The 13982-nt window shown below is 40.2% G+C and overlaps 1 non-coding gene across 1 annotated transcript; it reads left to right on the plus strand.

Annotated features, from left to right (window-relative positions):
- The first annotated feature begins 3935 nt into the window (after positions 1–3935).
- Positions 3936–10358, plus strand: LOC103314583 (hypothetical protein). Its single transcript, XR_010335161.1, has 2 exons — positions 3936–4336; positions 9300–10358. It is a non-coding gene; the product is annotated as a hypothetical protein (transcript).
- The last annotated feature ends 3624 nt before the right edge of the window (positions 10359–13982 follow it).

Genomic DNA, 13982 nt, shown 5'->3' on the forward strand with positions numbered 1-13982 from the left:
AACTCTTCTTGAATAGTTAATGGAAGCATTGGTTGTACAATACTTAAATACTTTGTATAAATCTCTATCAAATCTATTTCTAATGCTGTAATAAAGTCAACCACAGATGACTGTCCTCGAAAACTTTGGAATTTAGGTAATTGATCGTTATATGAACATTTAATGTAATATGCACATGAATATGGTTGTTGGAGAAAAGTTTTTATCGAAAATGATTGATTTGGATTTGGTGCAACTGTACTCATAGGTTTCAATAAACATTCGAAATCAGCATAAACAATAAATGGGATAGTCATTTTATGATGATAATTTTGAAATTCTAATACATTAGCGGAAACATTATAACCAAATCTATTTGTTATTAATTCATTATTTGGGATTCTAGCATAAAGTTTTCCACAATCAGTCGAAGAATGTCTATCTAATAAAGCTTGGGTTGTGAAATATTGTAGACATCCATCACAGAAAAATTTTGAATGATGATGTTTTGAGAGTTGGGAAGATACTAAACGTGGTAAATTAGTTATTGTACAGTAATGTTGATTACCATCGTTATCACTCAACAATAATAAATTTATATGTACCGGTTTCTTAAAGTTTGTAAAATATAATGGTCCCACAATTTTAAATTTTACCTTATTGTTTACATAAAGTAATTCAAGTCCGTAAACATTAAGAGAGACATTATTTTGACTTTCAAATTTTGCAATACTATCCAGTTTTACAGGAAATTCAATACCTTGGAAATTAAAAAGTGTCGACCAATGTGGATATGAACTGGGTAAATGTTCTGGTCCCATAGGTAGACACACTGCTGCTACGACACTCCAACCAAAACAATGAATATCCTGATTTTGAACATTAACTATTGCCCTCTTCATTTTCACGCTTGGCGGTAGTGGGATATACGATGAAGCTTTCAATGGATTGTAATAGTTTACATTTAATTCTAAATGTAAAATTTTCACAAGTGTCCAGCCTAAAACAAAGAAGCAAAAAAATAATTGTATTATATAGATTTTTACAATATATAACTACTTGAATCTCGTTCCAAAAAATCCATCATTTTTTAACTAATAACTTCTTGAAAGTCATGCAACATATTCCTAATATTCGTGCCTAAAGTGACAATTCTGTTAGTAGTATTGAAAAATTTTACATCAAATATATTTTTTGACTCAATGGTATACAATCCAAATAATTCCAAATTAATTTTGATTGTACTAAATTTTTCAATTTGTGAAACAATAAGTCCAAGTAATTTATTGTGAATTTTATCCATAAATTCATTTAAATCGATATAATCGCCTTCATCACAAATCCTATATGAAGCGATGCGTGATTTAAATGCACTGCTGAGTGCAAACACCCCATCCTCCAAGGGAGTACTTTGACAATTATTTCTATGCTGTCTACTTCTCTCATGAGCCGTAATAAGCTTTGGAGCAATTTCTTGATTACATGTAACGCACATATAATTGTTGCTAGCTAGAAAAGAAAAATAATTGAAAATAGAGTACCTATTAGTTAAAACTTACCAGTTGAATGACATATTTTCTGTTTTTTGGCGGCCGGTCCTCCATTTTCCTGTTTTTTGACCACTTGACAATAGAGCTTTTCGTGGCGTAGTCGTGATTGACGGGTTGTAAATTGTTTATTACAGTTTTCACAGTGATGCATTTTCTTATGAAAATATGAATTAATAAATTAAACAGGTTACTAATAAAGTTTAATTATAAATTTGCTGCCTTCTGTTACTATCTTTGAAAGACTTTTATTTATACTATATAAATATATATTTTTTTGTGTTCAAAGATAGGTATCCAGCAAGACCTCGAGGAGGAGCAGCATGCTTGCCATCGTGTTGTAGGTAGTATGATGTTAAAATTTGGAAAATCGCGTCCGAATTAAATGTACTTGATATGAGTGTAGAACAGAAATAGGATTTATTAATATTAATTATTAATATTAACATCATTAATATTAATATTAATATTATAATTATTAATAATTAATATTAATGGGGACTTTCGCGAACGTCTACGAGGTTTTCTAGGGCGCCGACGCCTCCTTGATCGTGAGTGAGGGGGAGTGGGTGGAATGATGTCGTCGTCGTCGTCGTCGTCGTCATTGTCTTCGTTTTCGACATCAACGTCTCCACCCTCCACCCTATTCTCAACTTTATTATTTATTTGCCCTAGAATGGGTGACAATTGAGAGGGTTGAATGATGTCATTTTCAACATCCATCTCTTCACCCTGCCTCCTCTCTTCAACCCACGGCTCTGCCAGTGCGTCAATGACATTTTGAGTAATAATACTCATCGGATCGAACGTTGCAGGAGGCTGAGGGAGTGGTGGTGTGATGATGTTAAGTTCCACATCAACCTCGGATCCAGATGGTTGTTGTATGTCATTGACGCCCTGGCATGGGTGACGGTGGTGGTGATGGTTGTGGTGACCGAATGATGTTATTTTCGGCCTCTACCACCACCAATCTCTCTGGCAGAACATCATTTTCCTCAATAATCGGTGAATTGGGTTGAGGGGGATGTTCAACGTTACCATTGATAACGTTTTCCACCTCAACCCAAGGCTCCGATAAAGCGTCAATGATGTCCTGCGATATTATCATAGGGGGTTGAGTTAATACCGCGGGTGCCGCTTCAGGAGATGTTGGTGTAACGGGGCGGGTAAACACTGGCTCAACGAAGGGGCTTTGTGGTGGTAGTGGTGGACTGGAAAAGATTGGGGGTTCTTCCACCACCACCACCACCATATCATTATCAAATACATTTAACTCATCGGTAACCGAATTATTGATGGGACAAGTTCCTTCATCCACAACCGGATTGGACGCCGCCTCGTCTTCGTTAATAAACTGGTCTATTAAGGTCAACGAGATGTCGTCCGAATAATCATTTTCAATACCATGTTGAGCCAGGTATTGCGTGAATGGTAAAGAAAACGATAATTCACTATCAGGTTGTGATGAAGGAATAACCATAGAATCATCATCCTCATCAACGATTTGAACAATATTAGCAACAGCGTGATTAGCTAATTGCTTCTCTTTCACACTTAACTGACTACATTCAATCACATCCTCTTCAAGACAATCTTCCCTCAAAGATTGACTTAAAGACGACTTGGCAAATTGTTCAAATTGTGTCTCATCATTTTTGATTAATTTTGAATAAGCAGGTCTAATAATTACATCAGAAACGATATTGATTCTAGGTTTATCCCTATTAAAACCACTACGGTTTTGATAGGGATTTGCAACTTTTCCCTTCAATACTTTAAATAATAACTTGGATGACTGGTTACTTACAGTTGTCCTAGTTGAGGGACCGGGACACTGAGAACACTCGTCACCATGAGTACACGGTTTAAAATTAGCAAAATAATTTTAACACATTATTTCGTACACAGACTACCTGTACAACACAGAATGAATTTCTGCATGCACTCCCTGCAATTTTATAAATTGTTGAAAGCTCCCGTCAAGGTCAACTTCTTTGTATGCACTTACTGCAACTACATTGGTGTATTCCATCAAGGTTAACATATTGATACAAAGAAATGTAAAAAGAAGCCCTATGTAGACAGGATGGAGTGTAACCGCCTGTTTCAAGGACATCGTTAACCTGTTTAATTTATTGAAAAAATGAGAAAAATCACTCATATCTACTGAAATTTTTTTTGGGTGGTGTATAAGGATTATTGAATGTGTAAGGGATTGGTAAATATTATGAAAAAAATACAAATGTTTATAAATTTATAACATTTATTTATAAATACTACAATTAATTATTAATTCAATTAATATTCCATTTCATTACAAAAAATATTTTTTGAAGGGTTTGTATTTTCAAAGTTGCTTCTCGATGATTGTTGATAATCATTATTAGTATTATGGGATAAAGATGAATCAAAATAATTTCCATTTCCGCAATCAAAACTCCTCCAAGAATATTCACGTTGTGGAAGACATCTTCGTAAATGTCGTCAAAGATGTTTTACTTTCAGGCGATGTCCTGGATTATTACGACACGTTATCCAACTCTCTTGATCCATGATTACCAATAGACTGATGAGTTGAGATTATTTACACAATGTTTTGTACACTTTTAACGAAATGTTTGTTTTAAAAAAAATACATTATGTAGACTGTGTAATGAAGCATCCGGATTCCGGACGATTCTATGGTGACGTAGGAGTCATGCGCTCAAGTCAGTTCCACCACCACCGGCGCTCGGTTTGTTTACACCGTGTCGCCAATAAAAGGGCGAAACCGAGCGTTCTCCAGCAGTTGCTCACTGTGCATCAAACCGGTGAGTAACTCTGGGGGTCGAGCCGTGCATCAAACCGGCAAAACCTTCTCCGACAAGTGGTGCTTGCTGCGCATCAAACCAGCACACCATCTCCACCGACCCGACCGACCTAGAGCTCCGACGAGTGGTGCTTGCTGCGCATCAAACCAGCACACCATCTCCACCGCCCAGACCGACCTGGGGCTTGGTAGGGAAATTACGACCGAGGACAACCGTGTAAATAGTGTATATAGTTAGGGATAGTTATTATTATTACTTTTATTTATCTTGGGGATTTGTTATTTTTATTTGTACAGTTTGATAGAATAAATAATTGGCTTGAGTTAGAAACCCGTTTTCTCTCTCTCTTGAGGCTTTCCAAAAGGCCCAACCTCAACCCGATCTCCGACAAAGTCGCCCGAAAAAAAGGACATTACAAATTTTGGCGCCCGAGCAGGGACAGAGAAGGGTCTGAAGGAAAAGGTAAGAGAGAGAGTACAAGATGTCTGGCACCGACGACGAATTGGATTCCGACACAGAAGCTGGAGACATAAGAGTTGGATGGATCTACCGTTTGAGGAAACAGGAACTAATCAGTGACTTGAAGAGATTTGGACTCTCCACCGAAGGTACTGTTGAGGAACTACGACGTCGTCTCCGACAGTTTGCCAAAGAGAATGCGGCCGCAGTTGGAACAACTCCGGAAATAACCAACACGGAGTCTACGATGACGGCTTTCACGACGACCTATGTTCCGAACGTATTCTCCTTCAACGTACCGCCCCAAGCCGGAACTGTTCCCAGAGGGTACACCGGAATCAACACCTCCACAACCCAGGTTGAAGGATGGTATACGAGACGACCTGCCACCGAAATGCCACAGCCGACGTTCACGTACCCCGCTCCTAGACTATCGTCGTTAGAAACACAACCAGTGATTAATCCGGTAGCTCACCTGGATTTTGTGAATCAAATCCGGAAGTGGAACGTTACTTTCGATGGTAAGAATGATGCAGTTTCTTTCCTAGAACGTGTTGAGGAACTGGCCGAAGAATACATGATACCGAAGAACCATCTAGTACGGGCATTACCGGAATTACTCCGGAATCAAGCAATCCTGTGGTACCGGAATCAGAAAAGCGACATTCACTCTTGGAACGATTTCGTCAGGGTTTTCAGAGCATTTTATTTTCCTCGAGAGTACCGTGAGGGCCTTGAAGAAGAAATCTTCCGGAGGGTGCAGAGACCGCAGGAGAATGGCCGTGACTTCGTAATCCAGTTGCAAACTCTGATCCGGCGACACGGAGGATGGACAAGGGACCAAGAACTGAATTGTATATACAAACACTTGCTCCCAGAGTACCGACAATACATACGCAAAAACGACGTCCGCTCCGTAATGGAATTATTGGACCAAATCCAGGAATACGAAGGGTTGACTCAGGAAATAAGACGGTCGAAATCAGACGTGAAGAGCTGCATGAGTACCACATCAAATTGGACAAAGGCAAAGCCCGGATTTTCGATGAGCACTCCGCAACAAACGTCATTACAAAGACCAAAACCGGCACCAAGACCCACATGGAGCTCGAACAGCAACAAACAGTCTGATTTAGAAAGGTTATGTTGGAGATGCGGTCAAAAGGGCCACACACGCCTACAATGCCGACAACCAGCAATACTGTTCTGCTCAAGATGTGGACGCCAAGGGGTAAAATCGATCGAGTGTCCCTGCCCCTTTAAACCGGGAAATTCAAAGGGGACTGCACCCGAAAAGGCTCCGACCAGTCCCCGGAACTAGGAGCCATTACCGGCACACCGTACCCGATTGGACAAGTTTTCCCCGATTTTGCGAATAATAGCCGAGTCTTGTGGAAAATTGTGGTAGAAAACCAAGAAATTCCGGCCCTGATTGACACCGGGTCCGTGCTCTCCTACATCAACGAAGAGACGGCCAAACATTGTATAAGTCAAGGACTGCAGCCACAATTTTTATCCTCCAGGATGCAAGCCAAGATGGCAAATGGGGTAACCGTCGATACAAACTTGTTCTTTAACATCAAATTCCAGGCAAGTGACTTAGAATTTTCCTGTGATTTTCTGCTCTGTCCGAACTTAACTAGTCCAATGATCTTGGGGTTGGACTTTATCATGGAGCAACAGCTAGTATTAAATTTTGAAACCGGAGAAATTTCTCGACAGGGACAAGTCTTAGTCTGCGTAAAGACACCGCTAACTCTTGTAACCAGCGAAAGGACCGATTCCGACGTCAGCACCGCCCCTTCCGAACCTGTTGAAACCGCAACAGCGACAGTGGATACCGCCATTGTTGGGGACGGTTTTGTTGAACGTGAAATTAAAAATTTCGCTGAGGTCCAAGGGAGAACAGATATGACTGTCCACGAAATCCGTCTCACAAACCCGACTCCGATAAAACAAAGGTACCGTCCCCAAAATCCGGCAATGCAGCAGATTATCGATGAGGAAGTTGACCGGATGTTAACAGAAGACATCATCGAACCATCCGAGAGCCCGTGGAGTTCTCCAATTGTCCTAGCCGACAAAAAGGATGGGAGAAAGAAGAGATTCTGTATCGATTTCCGTAAGATCAATTCCGTATCGCAAAAGGATGCATACCCGATTCCACACATTAATGGGATCTTAGACAAATTACGTGGGGCGAAATATTTTTCTAAAATTGATTTGAAACAAGGATATTGGCAAGTTCCTCTCGCCGAAGAAAGTAAGCCCATAACAGCTTTCACTGTGCCGAACCGGGGATTATTTCAATTCAAAGTTATGCCATTTGGTCTCCATTCCGCACCAGCAACGTTCCAAAGACTATTAGACCGGGTCCTGGGTCCGGAAATGGACAGTGGTGCATTCGCCTATTTGGATGACATCATTGTGCTGGGACGGACCAAAGAAGAGCACCAAGAGAACTTGGCAACAGTCTTCCGTAAGCTAAGAAAGGCAAAGCTGACACCAAATTGGGAAAAATGCTCTTTTGGTCAAACAAGGCTTGAATATCTGGGACATATTGTCTCATCACAGGGAGTTAGCACCGATCCCTCGAAAGTGAAAGCCATCCTGGAATTACCACCACCAACTAATATCAAGGAACTTCGTCGATTTCTAGGAATAGCCTCCTGGTACCGGAAGTTCGTGCCCGTATTTTCTCAAGTCGCCGCCGCAGTAAACCGACTTCTGAAGAAGAAGCAGAAATGGGAATGGGGAAACGAACAGAAGGAAGCATTCGAGAAAATCAAACAACTACTCACCGAAGCACCCGTTCTGGCCTGCCCCGACTTCACAAAGACTTTTGTTTTACAGACCGACGCTAGTGACCTAGGACTTGGTGCGGCCCTCATACAGAACCTCGATGGAGGCGACCGGGTGATCGCCTATGCTAGTTGTAGTCTTTCGGATCAACAATCGAAATACTCAACGACAGAGAAAGAATGTTTGGCAATTGTGTGGGCGATCCAGAAAATGAGGCCGTACATCGAGGGATACCACTTCGTCGTAGAGTCCGACCACCAGCCCCTGAAGTGGCTGATGAAACAACCAGAACCCAAAGGCCGCCTAGCGAGATGGATCATGACGTTACAACAATATGATTTTGAGGTGCGATACCGGAAGGGAGTGTTGAATCAAGTCGCCGACGCCCTATCTCGTAACCCGATGCCGCAGAAATCCGGGATAGAGGCGATTGAGACTGCTCACCCCATCGACAGATGGTACCGGCAAAAATATGAAGAGGTATCAGCTACCCCAGATCTCTTTCCGGACTTTAAGATTGAAAACGACCGATTATACAAACACATTATGAACAGCCAGGGACTCACCGGAGCGCAAGAATGGAAATTGTGTATCCCGAAAGGTCAAAGAAAGCAAGTCTTGTTTGAAAATCACGACGTCCCAACCGCTGGTCATTTAGGAATCGCAAAGACGACTGCAAGACTTGCACAAAAATATTATTGGCCCGGAATGTTTCGAGAAGCCGCAAAATATGTCCAGAGCTGTGAAAACTGTCAACGTTACAAGTCCAGCCAACAAGCGAGACCCGGACTAATGCAACCCTACAAAATATACGAACCGTGGCACACCGTAAGTGTGGACTTGGTCGGCCCACTTCCCCGTTCATCAAAAGGCAACAGCTACGTACTCGTCTGCCAAGACAGGTTTACAAAATGGATAGAAGTTCAGCCCTTGCGTCGGGCCACCGCACCTGTCGTGACAAGAACTTTATACGAAAATATAATTACTCGATTTGGGTGCCCGAAAAGAATCATAACCGACAACGGAACTCAACTGGAGAGCCGACTTCTAAATAAACTGATGAAAGACTTCCACTTAAAGCACCGATTAACACCGCCTTACACACCGCAGGCAAATCCAGTGGAACGAGCGAACAAAGTGTTAAAGACAATGATAGCCCAATACTGTGAAGAAAACCAAAGGAAATGGGACGAAAATCTTTGCAGTTTCCGCATGGCTATCAACTCGTCAAAACATGAGTCCACTGGATTCACCCCAGCCTATTTGAACTTAGGGCACGAACTCCGGATGCCTTCGGCGCTACTACAAGAAGACAAAAATGAGGAAATCGGATTTGACCCGGAAACAGAGGACGCCGCGATCCAGGAATACCCGAAAAGGATTCAGGAGCTACAAGAACAGTTCGAACTAGTACGACTAAACCTTTCTAGGGCATTCACCACGCAAAAGAAGTACTATGACCGCCGCCGTCGAGAGTGGTCATGTCACCCAGGTGACCGCGTTATGAAACGAGATCACGTGTTGTCTTCGGCCGCTCGAGGGTTCGCTGCCAAGCTCGCTCCCAAATATTCCGGCCCGTACATAATCACCAAAGTCCTCTCTCCTGTAGTATTTAACCTAAAACATGCTTCCTCCGGACAGATCCTGAAGAACGTCCATATCAAAGATTTAAAACCCGCGCACTAAATTTCTTATTTTGCAGTAAAAGATGGAATCAACACCGCCGAGAAACCGCCACTCCGAGTCCATCGAGACAAAATTGGTGCGCCTGTTTGGACAATCCCCGGAAAGCCCCTATCTGGAGCTATATGCATCCCCATTACCAGGTCTCGTGTCGCCGCTCCCGCCAACACCGTCCCCAGTCCGCAGAAGGGAGATTCAGGAGGCCCTTATTAAGAAGCTGGGAACAAGCCCCATATTGGCAAGCCCGACAGCCTGGCTGGAATCCCCGAAAACTCCGGTGCAGTTTTCCCCGGAACCGGAAAAACCCGTTACCCCTGGCAAAAGCATCGCCCAGGAGGTTCTGGACGTTTTCCGGTCGAAGCCAAGGATACTGCCGAAAATTCCACCGGCGCCGGAACCGATCAACCTGGCAGTCCCACTTTGGACTTTCCGGCCAGCGGGTAATACAGAGGGGCGATGCCGATTCAGATTCCCGACAACCACCGGCGGCTTCCGATGGGTCCTCCTGCCACCGAGACCGAAGACGGCGGACAAGGCGACGGGCGTATCCGGCATTACGTCATGCCGTTTCTGAAGAAAGGGGGGGGTGTAATGAAGCATCCGGATTCCGGACGATTCTATGGTGACGTAGGAGTCATGCGCTCAAGTCAGTTCCACCACCACCGGCGCTCGGTTTGTTTACACCGTGTCGCCAATAAAAGGGCGAAACCGAGCGTTCTCCAGCAGTTGCTCACTGTGCATCAAACCGGTGAGTAACTCTGGGGGTCGAGCCGTGCATCAAACCGGCAAAACCTTCTCCGACGAGTGGTGCTTGCTGCGCATCAAACCAGCACACCATCTCCACCGACCCGACCGACCTAGAGCTCCGACGAGTGGTGCTTGCTGCGCATCAAACCAGCACACCATCTCCACCGCCCAGACCGACCTGGGGCTTGGTAGGGAAATTACGACCGAGGACAACCGTGTAAATAGTGTATATAGTTAGGGATAGTTATTATTATTACTTTTATTTATCTTGGGGATTTGTTATTTTTATTTGTACAGTTTGATAGAATAAATAATTGGTTTGAGTTAGAAACCCGTTTTCTCTCTCTCTTGAGGCTTTCCAAAAGGCCCAACCGCAACCCGATCTCCGACAAAGCCGCCCGAAAAAAAGGACATTACAACTGCAATATGCGTTATCGTTCAGATGGTACATGCATTTAACTTTATCGGCGTGTAATGTTGGTTGTTGTGGAAATTCAATAACTTGTTTATGTGTATATTTTTTAAAAAATTCGGCTTTTTCTCTTCCTTTTACGTAAATTTTGTCAACATCCTTCAACACATTGTTTATAACTTGTACGTGTTCCGAATATGGAATATGTCCCATATTCCAGTCAATACAATGATAATTCTTCATTAACCATTTTACTTGTTTTTCATCTTGAGGATTCAAAAGTTGTGAAGGGAAAGGAGGTTGAAAAACATAGTGTGCGAGTTTGTCTTCTCTTAAAGCAGCCAGTTCTTTAACTATAAACTTTTTTCCAATTTTGTAACCTTGAACGTCTATAATCACTTCGTTCTCCATTACTATTAATATTAATTTAGACTTGTTTTACAGATTTTGTCAACGGTGTATATGTAAAGGCTCGGTCACTAATGACTAATGCATATGCGGTGGTTCCCTCACTTATACCGGTGTCTGTATCAAATTCAATTCTCAGTGCAATAGACTGTGTTTGTAAACCAGTTTTTTGCATCGAACAATCAATTATGATTAGTGGATAACTGTCGAAAAACTGTGTAGGTGTAATGTGTGTTTCTTTTTTATCTGTATAATAGTATCGGGATCTAAAGTTTGTAAACATTTCATATAATATACCGAAATGGTGTTTTTTATATGAAATATTTAAATTTTCATACGGATATCGTTCATTATTTAGAAATACTCTCATATTGGTTATATCGCCTCTATCAAATTTACTCATATTTTTACCAAGTTGTCCTTCTCTATTGCTTTGAAGGCCAAAGATAATATAACGAGGTGTTTCAAATTTTGTAGAGATTTTCACAGGCCAACTACACTTTGTAGTATTTGGAAAGAGTGGCAGCGAATGAAGTTCCCAGCTTCTGTACGGTACTGCAATTTCTTTATCTTTTTCAATGGTTTTTGTCAATTTAACCTTTTCCTTTAAACCGGGCACAATATGTGGAACTAGCCATGCAATTTTATCAATTACAACTCGTGCTTTCTCATTTGTTGCACAAATTAATGCATTGACATCACTATTACTACGAATTAATATTAACTCTTGCGGTATGTTTAGCATTATATTTTTATAATCTTCTGCAAATCCTAATAGTCGATTTAATGGGATACATGCTTGAAAATATCCATCTATAGGTTTAGTGGCTTCTTCATTTAGATCCCAACCAGACATTGTTAATTTCAGACTTTCACTTTGATTTAATGATGCCAGATTTTTCATAGTTGTTGTAATACCTGGCTTTGTGTTTGTATCTACAGTTACTCCACTTACTTCATACCGTATTTCACTAAACAAAAAAGCGACACCATTATTTACAAACTTGGTTTCTGTTGCTGGTACAGTTTTATTGGTTGTAGCGTCGGTTTTAACCAATTGTCCCTCAATTAAAATTAAACTATCACATGGTAGTGTACACAAATCTTCTTGTAAAGGAATTCGAATTTCATCCGTGTTTTCATATCTGGCTGTATATGCCTCATGACTTTGAAATTTGTAACCTACCACACCTTCATCCCACTCAATACCCTTCTCAATATCGAACATTTTTTATGTGTATAATTCAAATCCTAATGATTTTAGAAACAGTTTATTTTTATTACTTAATTGTTGCACGTTTCGTTTCGTACTAACTGTTTTTCTACACTTTTGTTGCTTTTTATATGAGTCAGTTCTAAAACTAATACCCATTTTCTTCTTTCTTCTGCAAATGTAATCCAACTGTTACAGTCTCTTGTTGAAAATTGACCAACTTTTCATCTTGATCTATTATTTTAAGTGTAATATTTCTGATAGTTTTAACACTAATGGGTAGGTAAATCACATGATCTGGTGACTGTACTATTTTAAATCCAGGTGGAACGTTTGGAAAAAAATTGATAAATTATGTGTACAGGTTCTCCATTTTTAAAACTTCCAATTGTAATATTACATTCAATCATAATCGAATTAAGTTTCATTATGTCTGCAATATTATCCGAATCTTTTCCAATATTTTTTGGAACTATTTGATTATTAAATCCCAACACTGGTCCGATAGTATTTGGTTTGGTAAAGTCAACATCTTTTGTTGCTTTGATATGTGTATGTAATGTATTATTGTTTGCAGTAATAGATAAGAGGTCATTACTGAATTGTTTTTCAATTACATGTTGTAAATAGTTGTTTATATCGGTTAATTGATAACAACCGGTCGGTATTTTAAATTCGACATCCCCGAAAAAGAATTTATTATTTTCTTCATCAATATTCGGTATACTGTTGTAGACTTCAAAATTTGTAACACCCAGTTCATAGACACCATCACTAACATCAATCGGTGGATTAAAGTCAGCACTTAGTATCGCTGATTTTCCTGTTAATACAAACAGCATCTTTGATTCGACTAAACTTATAATTTGCATGTGTGTCTATATAAAAACTTTAAACATAATTGTCCACAATTATATGAACCCATTTTCTGATATCCATCATAATTGTATGTAATGTTATTACCATCATTATCACTTTTGAAATAATTTATAATCTCTGTAGGAGGTTTTAAATTGCCCATACTATCAAAGTATAATATATTATTTTTATTTTTTACATATGCTGTCCAATGAGTTCCACTATTTTTTTCTTCATCTAAATTTATAATTCCTGTTTCATTTTTATGTATAATTTTCGGTAATTTATTACGCATATATACACCTCTAAAATTTGGAATTTGTAATAGTCGAGCAAACTTTATTATTTCAATATTAGTGAGGGCGTGACGTGGTAATTTTACTGGGAGTTTTTTTTCTGACACCATTTATATGGACCAATGTAAAGACCTTTCCCTTTAGTTTTTCCTACACCTTTACCGCTACTCATTTCCATTGCTTTATTATGCCGCATAGTTTCCTCCAACATTTTTTTATCTACCGAAGCTTTATTTACAGCAGTCGCTATCCCTGCAGCTCCTCCTCCTAAAGCGCCTAGAGCACCTAATAGTGGTAATAGGAATGGTAAAAAACCACCATATTTAGGAGCAACTAGAACTCGTTGTTTTTTTGTCTTCTTTTTTTTACCCTTTTTACTTTTAGCTCCCATTCCGAATTTTACTTTGCCTTTCATTATACCAGCAATTGCTAATGCAGCTGCTTTTTCCCCAAACGATGCGTCTTTTGCTTTTAAACGTTCAACTGCTTTACTTAATAATAACTTATCTGCTTCGTGTCGTTTTTGCAAATTAGTTTCGTTGGCGTACGATATATCGTGTTCTTTACAAGCCTGATCTAATTTATTTCTACCACTATGTCCAAGTGCAATTCGTTCTTGTAATTTGGTTCCAGGACCACAAAACTGATAACCCGGTATATGTAATTCAATAGGTAATTTATTTATTAATTTATTTATTAGACCCCAACCTCTCTTTGTCAGAGTTGAATCAATACTATGTTGAGAATCACAAGTCTGTTTATTATATA

Source organism: Tribolium castaneum, chromosome 8, assembly GCF_031307605.1.
Source record: "Tribolium castaneum strain GA2 chromosome 8, icTriCast1.1, whole genome shotgun sequence".
Lineage (NCBI taxonomy): Eukaryota > Metazoa > Arthropoda > Insecta > Coleoptera > Tenebrionidae > Tribolium > Tribolium castaneum.